The sequence below is a fragment of the Rattus rattus genome, chromosome 2 (genome assembly GCF_011064425.1).
Source record: "Rattus rattus isolate New Zealand chromosome 2, Rrattus_CSIRO_v1, whole genome shotgun sequence".
Classification (NCBI taxonomy): Eukaryota; Metazoa; Chordata; class Mammalia; order Rodentia; family Muridae; genus Rattus; species Rattus rattus.
This window is the reverse complement of record NC_046155.1, coordinates 106756531-106763857: the sequence shown is the minus strand read 5'-3', so window position 1 is coordinate 106763857 and position 7327 is coordinate 106756531.

Below are 7327 nucleotides of genomic sequence, written 5' to 3'. Positions count from 1 at the left end.
AGAAAGAACTGGAAGAGCTTGAAGGGGCTCGAGACCCCATATGAACAACAATGCCAAGCAACCAGAGCTTCCAGGGACTAAGCCACTACCTAAAGACAAAACATGGACAGACCCTGGACTCTGACCTCATAGGTAGCATTGAATATCCTAGTAAGAGCACCAGTGGAAGGGGAAGCCCTGGGTCCTGCTAAGACTGAACGTGATTGTTGGGGGGAGGGCGGCAATGGGGGGAGGATGGGGAGGGGAACACACATAAAGAAGGGGAGGGGTAGGGATTAGGAGGATGTTGGCCCGGAAACCGGGAAAGGGAATAACACTCGAAATGTAAATAAGAAATACTCAAGTTAAAATAAATACATAAATAAATAAATAAATAAATATAAATAAATAAAAAAAAAACATTATAACAAAAAAAATGTCCCTGAGACCTGGTATAGCAGAGGTTATCAGGACTCAGTGTAGATGACCTTAGCCAAAATACCCAACAGTGGGGATATGGAACCTGAAGAGACCACCTTCAGTAGTTAGATAGGGGTGTCAGTGGTGGGATGGGGACACCAAGCTACCTTCAAAAATTTCGACACCAAATTGTTCCTGCATCAAAGAAATGCAGGGACAAAAATGGAGAAGAAACTGAAGGAATGGCTGACCAGTGATTGGCCCAGGTTGGGATCCATTCCATGTGCAGGCCACCAAACCCTAACACTATTACTGATGCTATGTTGTGCTTGTGACAGGAAATTAGTATAGCTGTCCTGTGAAAGGCCCTACCAGCAACTGACTGGGAGAGATGCAGATAATCACAGCTAAGCATTTCACTGAGGTCAAGTACCCCATTGAGGAATTAGGGGAATATTGAAGAAACCTAAGGGGATGGCAACCACACAGGAAGACCAACAGTGTCAACTAACTGAGACCCCTTTGAGCTCTCAGAGTCTATGCCACCAACCAAAGAGCACACATGGTGTCCAGGGTCCCCAGCACATATGTAGCAGAGGATTGTCTTGTTTGGCTTCAGTGGGAGAGGATACAACTAATCCTAAATAGGCTTGATTCCCCAAAATTGGGGATTGCTTGGGGGGACCCTCTTAGAAGCAAAGGGGAGAGGAGATGGGGGAAGAACTCTGTAAGAGGGGGCTGGGAGGGGCAACATTTGGGATATAACATAAAATAATAGTAATAGATTAAAAATACAATCAGAAATGTTTTTGTAGATTAGATGTATCACTTTATAATAAAATCATAAAATTTCAGTACATAAAGGATAGAAAAATAATCTTTACTATATAGACAGGAAAAAATTAAAAAAAAAAAAACTTCTTAAAAGAACACAGATGTTGCCCTGTCCCCACTGCACTCTATCTTCTGGTCCACACCTCTAACCATAATCTGAAAAGTCTGCAGTAATCAGGGACCATCAGGTGAGACCTCCTACTCCAATTCCCTGACTTCAAGACCTTCTGGGAAAACCCTGGAGCTAAACCTCTGCTGTGCATGCTCTGCACTCCATTTCTGGGGCCTTAACCCTGTTTGCATCCGTGGAGGTCTGCTGCCATCTGTACAATAAGCTTTAACTGCAGTCTCCGAGGCCTACTGACATTGGGGACTAACAGGACTGCTACTCATACTAGGCTCAACCAGATGGTTAAAGCCTAGCATAAAACCCAATCAACAAAAGCCAGGGCAATGTGGCATTATCAGAACCCAGTTATCCTACTACAGCAAGCCCTGGATATCCTAACACACACGAATCACAAGAAGATGACCTTAAATCTAATCCTGTGAAAATGATAGAGGCTTTTAAAGAAGAAATGAATAAATTCATTAAAGAAACACAAGAATATAATCAAACAGGTAGAGGCCCTTAAAAAGTAAATGAACAAATATAAAGAAATACAGGAAAATATAGTAAAAAAGGTGAAGAAAAGGAATAAAACTGTTCAAGACCTGAAAATGAAAATATAAGCAATAAGACAAACAAACAAACAAACAAACAAACAAACAAACTGAGGCAGTCCTGGACATGGGAAACCCAGTAAAGAGAACAGGAACTACAGACACAAGCATCACCAACAGAACGCAAAAGATGGAAGAGAAAATCTGTAGAAGATACCATAGAAGAAATTGATACACCAGTCAAAGAAAATGTTAAAGCTAAAAAGGAGAAGACTTTTAGGTGGATATTAGCCATAAAATATTACAATCCGTAGACCCAAAGAAGCCAAATAACAAAGAGGGCCCAAGGAAGGATACTTGAATTTTACTCAGAGGGGAAACAAAATAGACACAGGAGGGAACTGAGAGAGGGGATGGGGAGGGAACAGGGCAGGAAGATCAGGTATAAGAGAGTGTGGGAGCGAAAAATGAAATCGGTGGTGGGTGGTGAGAGGGCATCTTTAGGATATAATAGAGATCTGATATGGGGATGCTCCAAGAATTTCTATGGAGGTGACTCCAGCTGAGACTCTCAACAGCTATGGATATGGAGCTTGAAGTGAATACCTCCTATAGCCAGGAAGTACTCCCAGTGGAGGGATAAGGATACCAACTCACCCTCAAATCCTTTGGCCCAAAAGGTGTCCTGCCTACAAGATATTCAAGGACAAATATAGAGCAGAGACTGAGGGAATGGCCAACAAATGACTGTCCCAATTTGAGACCCATCCCATGAGCAAGAACAAATTCCTGATACTGTTAATGATACTCTGTTATGTTTGCAGACAGGAGCCTAGCATAACTGTCCTCTGAGAGCTCTACCCAGCAGCTGATGAAACAGATGCAGAGATCCACAACCAAACATTAGATGGAGCTTGGAGAGTCTTGTGGAAGAGTTGGGGGGACGGATTAAGGATCCTGGAGGGGTTAAAGACTCCATAAGAAGACCAATAGAGTCAACTAACCTGGACCCTTGGGGGCTCCAAGAAACTGACCCATCAACCAGACGGCAAGGATGGCCTGGACCTAGGCCCACCACACATATGTAACAGGTTGATCTTCATGTTGGTCCCCCAACAACTGGAGCAGGGGTTGTTCCTGAATCTGTTGCCTGCCTGCGGATCCTGCTCCCCTAACTGGGCTACCTTATTTGGCCTCAGTGGGAGAGGATGCACCCAGTCCTACAGTAACTTGATGTGCCAGGGTGGGCTGATACCCAGAGGGTCCTCTCCCTTCTCAGAAGATTAGGAGAAGAGGGATAAAGGGTGGACCTGTTTGAGGAATGGACTGGGAGGAGAGAGGGTGCTGAGATTGAGATGTAAAATGAATAAACAAATTAATGAAAAACAAATGCCTCTTGTAGAGGACCTCAGGTCACTTCTCTGCACCTATGATGTCTGGCTCACGGCCTGTTGTAATTCCAGCTCCAGGTGATCCAACATCCTTTTCTGGCCCTCACAGGCACAGACCTAGACGCAGACCCAAACATAGCTATAAATAATAAAACAAAGAAAAACAAACAAAACCAACAGGATGGTCTCTGGAACATCATAGATAAAGTTTTCACATTTTAGGGAGGAAGATAATTTCTCATCTCTGCGCGGATTTTCTCCTAAGTGTTAATAAGAATATATTATAATGTTATAAGATGTACAAAAAGAATACTGGCCCAGCAGTGGTGGGTGCCGTAATATTTGGTTTCAACGTCAGGGTAGAGATTGATATAGTTTTAAAAGACGACCTAGTTTACAAGATGAATTCCACAGCAGCCAGGGCTACACAGAGAAACCCTGTCTTTAAAACAAACAAAACAAAGAAAGGAAAGCCAAAACAAGCAAAAGTAAAACAAACAATGTGCAGAACTCATATGAATGGAGGTTTTACTTCATTAAAAGGGAACTGAAAGAAATGATAAACCCAAAGTGGTGGAAAACATGGAGAACAAGAGGAAGAGGCTCCAAGAGAGCGCATTAATAATCTCTCCTAAAACAAAGGATTTGCTTATTCTCCTTTGAGATTTTGAAGTTGGAAATCTAATTCAACCGTACTGATTTATCCGTTTAATCTGGGGCTACTGAGAGGGCAAAAGAGAACACTTTGAGGGTAAAGCTACCAGTTCAAAGGAACCAGCCTGTAGTTCATCATCCAACAATCTGGTCTTCAGTCTTCAGTAGCAACAGTTTTAGTCTCTGCTCAGAGCTGCTTCATGTATTCAAGTGTCCCATAAAGTTTCCAATTGACTAATGATTAGGCCAGATATCTCTTAGTCAATTACAAAATGAAATATTAGAAGTTTAAGTTCAAATGACCTGAAACTCCTACCCACCAGTCTGTGAAGCTGGACTCCAATAGTGATGTAATGCTGAAAGCCAACTGGTTTGTGCATCTTTGGTGTGTCCCTTCTCCATGTCAATTGGTGGTGGTGGTGGTGGTGGTGAGGTGGTGGGCACGCCTGCATTGGTGGACCCACAGGCCCCTTTCCATGCAGAATTGTAATTGGTACTAGGTGCTCCCTTTGCTGACCTTCCTACTGCTTCTGCTGACATGTTCCTGGTCTGATGGTGCTTAGATTCTGGAAGCATGTACCAGGGATATAGCAATGATCAGAGGGAAGAACTCCATTCTTAGAAAACAGCAAAGTGGAGCATCAAAGGACAAAGATGCCCTCTTTCCTCAAAGAATTTAGTATATAAACAACTGCCATCAACAAGCAGTGGGTGGGGACAGCAGGGGGACACCTGTGGAAGACATGTATTTCCTTTTCTCTTTTTTTTTTTAGCTTAATGTCTTGATTTTGTTGTTGTTTCACTGCACTTGTTATTTTCAGGAGGACACTGTATTTAAGACCAAGAAAGATGTGCAAACCAAAACTATCTGCTAGGGAGTAAGAATAATGTGCGAATCATGCAGTTTGCAAAAGACAGAAGGCTGGATGTGCACACAATGCACTTGTGTTGTAGGGGGTTCACGTTAAGTAACTTTCTAATAATATCCTTGTAATTTCTCAATAACAGGATTAGTAGTAAACCCTGGGGAAGGTTGCGAACCCATTTCTCAAGTTATTTAAACTCAGATTCAACAAACTCCCTCATTTATAGCATGGCTTAAACCTTGTAACAGACTTTAAAATAGTGTTGATGTGCAAGCATGGCTTCCAGCAGAAATGTCTTTTTTTTTTTTTTTAAAGAGTTATGTTAACTCACAGGTATTACATTGACTTTAGCAAATTTTTGAGAAATGAGGCTTGAATTCATCAGCATATGTAATGTGTCTGCCAGTTTAGTTCAAATTGACCTTCAAAATGAACATTTTCCTAAATGGGCTTGAATTAGCCAAGCTTTTAAAGGGTATAATAATTTAGAACTTAAAATCTGCTTTGAAGTATCCTGATGAAAATGCTCCTTCCAAATAAGAGTTGCCGGGCTTTTTTTGCTATTCTCAGCTCCCTTTTACTAAACACTCAAGGTTTGTAGGTCTGACAGGCCTTCTTCTCTTTCTCTTTTTTAAAATTCTTATTATTTTTATAATTTGAGGCAATTATTAGGTCCACAAATATCACATCTCAAAACTTAGTTTTCACTGGAAAACTGAGAGATTCAGATGGGATTTAAATTGTCAAAAAATGGTCCACTCTAGTGCATTTAACCATGACAGTAACTTGATCCTGTGGCTTAAGAATACTGAGATGGAATATAAAGGAACTGAAGGGTTCAGGCGCCCACTCTGAAGTGAGTTATTCCTCAGAATGGCTCATAGGAAGCAAGTTACCATTTGTCATAAAAGAGCCTCAGTGTGTTCTTTGGAGAGAAATCTAGGAAGGCTACAGAATCTGTGGGGAGATGCTTTCTTTCGCTCCTTCTTACATTTTCATGGTTTCTTGAACTGGCTTCCAGGTGCATGGGCAGGTAGAGTGTGACAGGCTTTGCTATACGTGACAATTCTGAGAGCAGTTGAGGTCCAGGACAGCTGTACTTTCTCAGATAAAAAGCAGGAAATCATTTTACCCCATGGACCACCACACTGCACGGAGAAGTGGTTTGTAGCCCCAACCACTCCCAATCATAGCTTTACAACTTGAAACTGGGGTCTTCACATGAAGTCTCCACTCCAGCAACATGCTCCAGGGCAATGTGTTTCCCATTCTTTTCTTTTGTTGTTGGCTTTTTTTTTGATATTTAATTGAACAAAGATTTTAATGTAGCTGAGATGTGTGGTGTGATGATGTGAGTATTTATGGAACACACAGTGAAGAAAAGGAAGAGTTAGGAGGGAATCATATTTCGATAGGGTCTATACTGCCATGCTATCAGAGGCTGGAGGCAATCCCTATTCCGCTTAGGTTTATCTGAACTCTTCTCCATCGTGACACTGAATGGTTTAGGATAATTCACTTTAATCTAAGCTCTAACCTTCACATGTTTATATGTAGTATAATTGTGTTTACTGCAATGATGAAGGGAGATACATTCATATGTGTAAGGAGTGCTGAGCACAGCACTAGAAGCCCAGGAGCATGCAAAAAGTGCAGAAACCTAAGACTCTTTAGAGAAGCCCGAACTGTTTGCATTTAAACCTGGGGAAAATTCTGAACAGATTTCCTTCCTGTATTCTGTGTATACCAGACAAGACTAAATCAAAAAAAAAAGGAAAATATATCTGTGGCAAGTTTCAGATAAGGGCAGAGTCCTGAAGACTCTTAGGTACAAGCTTGATCCCCCGGTAATCAGGGTAGTTTGAAAAACATTAGGTCTTTGCTTCTTTCTTTCTTGAGTCAGAAGTCAGTGGAAACATCTCTGAGAATGGTTGTCAAGTTTCTGCAGAGAACAAGAGGGACTCCTTGATAGAGGAGGAGGGGCGAGTAGGACTTGCCTAGAAACCGAAGGAGTCTAAAGCCACCTTTGTCTTGCTGTTTCATATTGCTTCTCTAGGTAATGGTCTGGGATCTGTAAACACATCTGGGTAAAGCGAGAAACAACTCACCTACCAATCTACAGAACTACCTTCTATTAAGAATTACTGAGTGATGGCTGTTTCTAAGCGATGGTGTGGTGTGTCTAAAGATCCGGTTCCTCTGTAAACCTTTTCTCCTTTGGGTTTCCAGTGAGAGTAGGAAATATCAACAACATCGTAACTCGTCTGCCTTCTCTTCCCTTCTGTTCCAACAGCACTCACTTTATATATCTAGGTAAGATCCTATCTTTGTTCACTTGATTCCTGCTCCAGGTATGGCCCTAGTATGGGAAGAAATTGAAGTGATTCTGTATAATAGCATCTTGATTAAGGGCTTAAAAATCTTTTTGCACATTTATTATGAGCTTTTTCAGGGAAAAATGAGATATCAATAGCATCATTTTTATCTGTGATATTATATACTGTTATATCATAAAATATT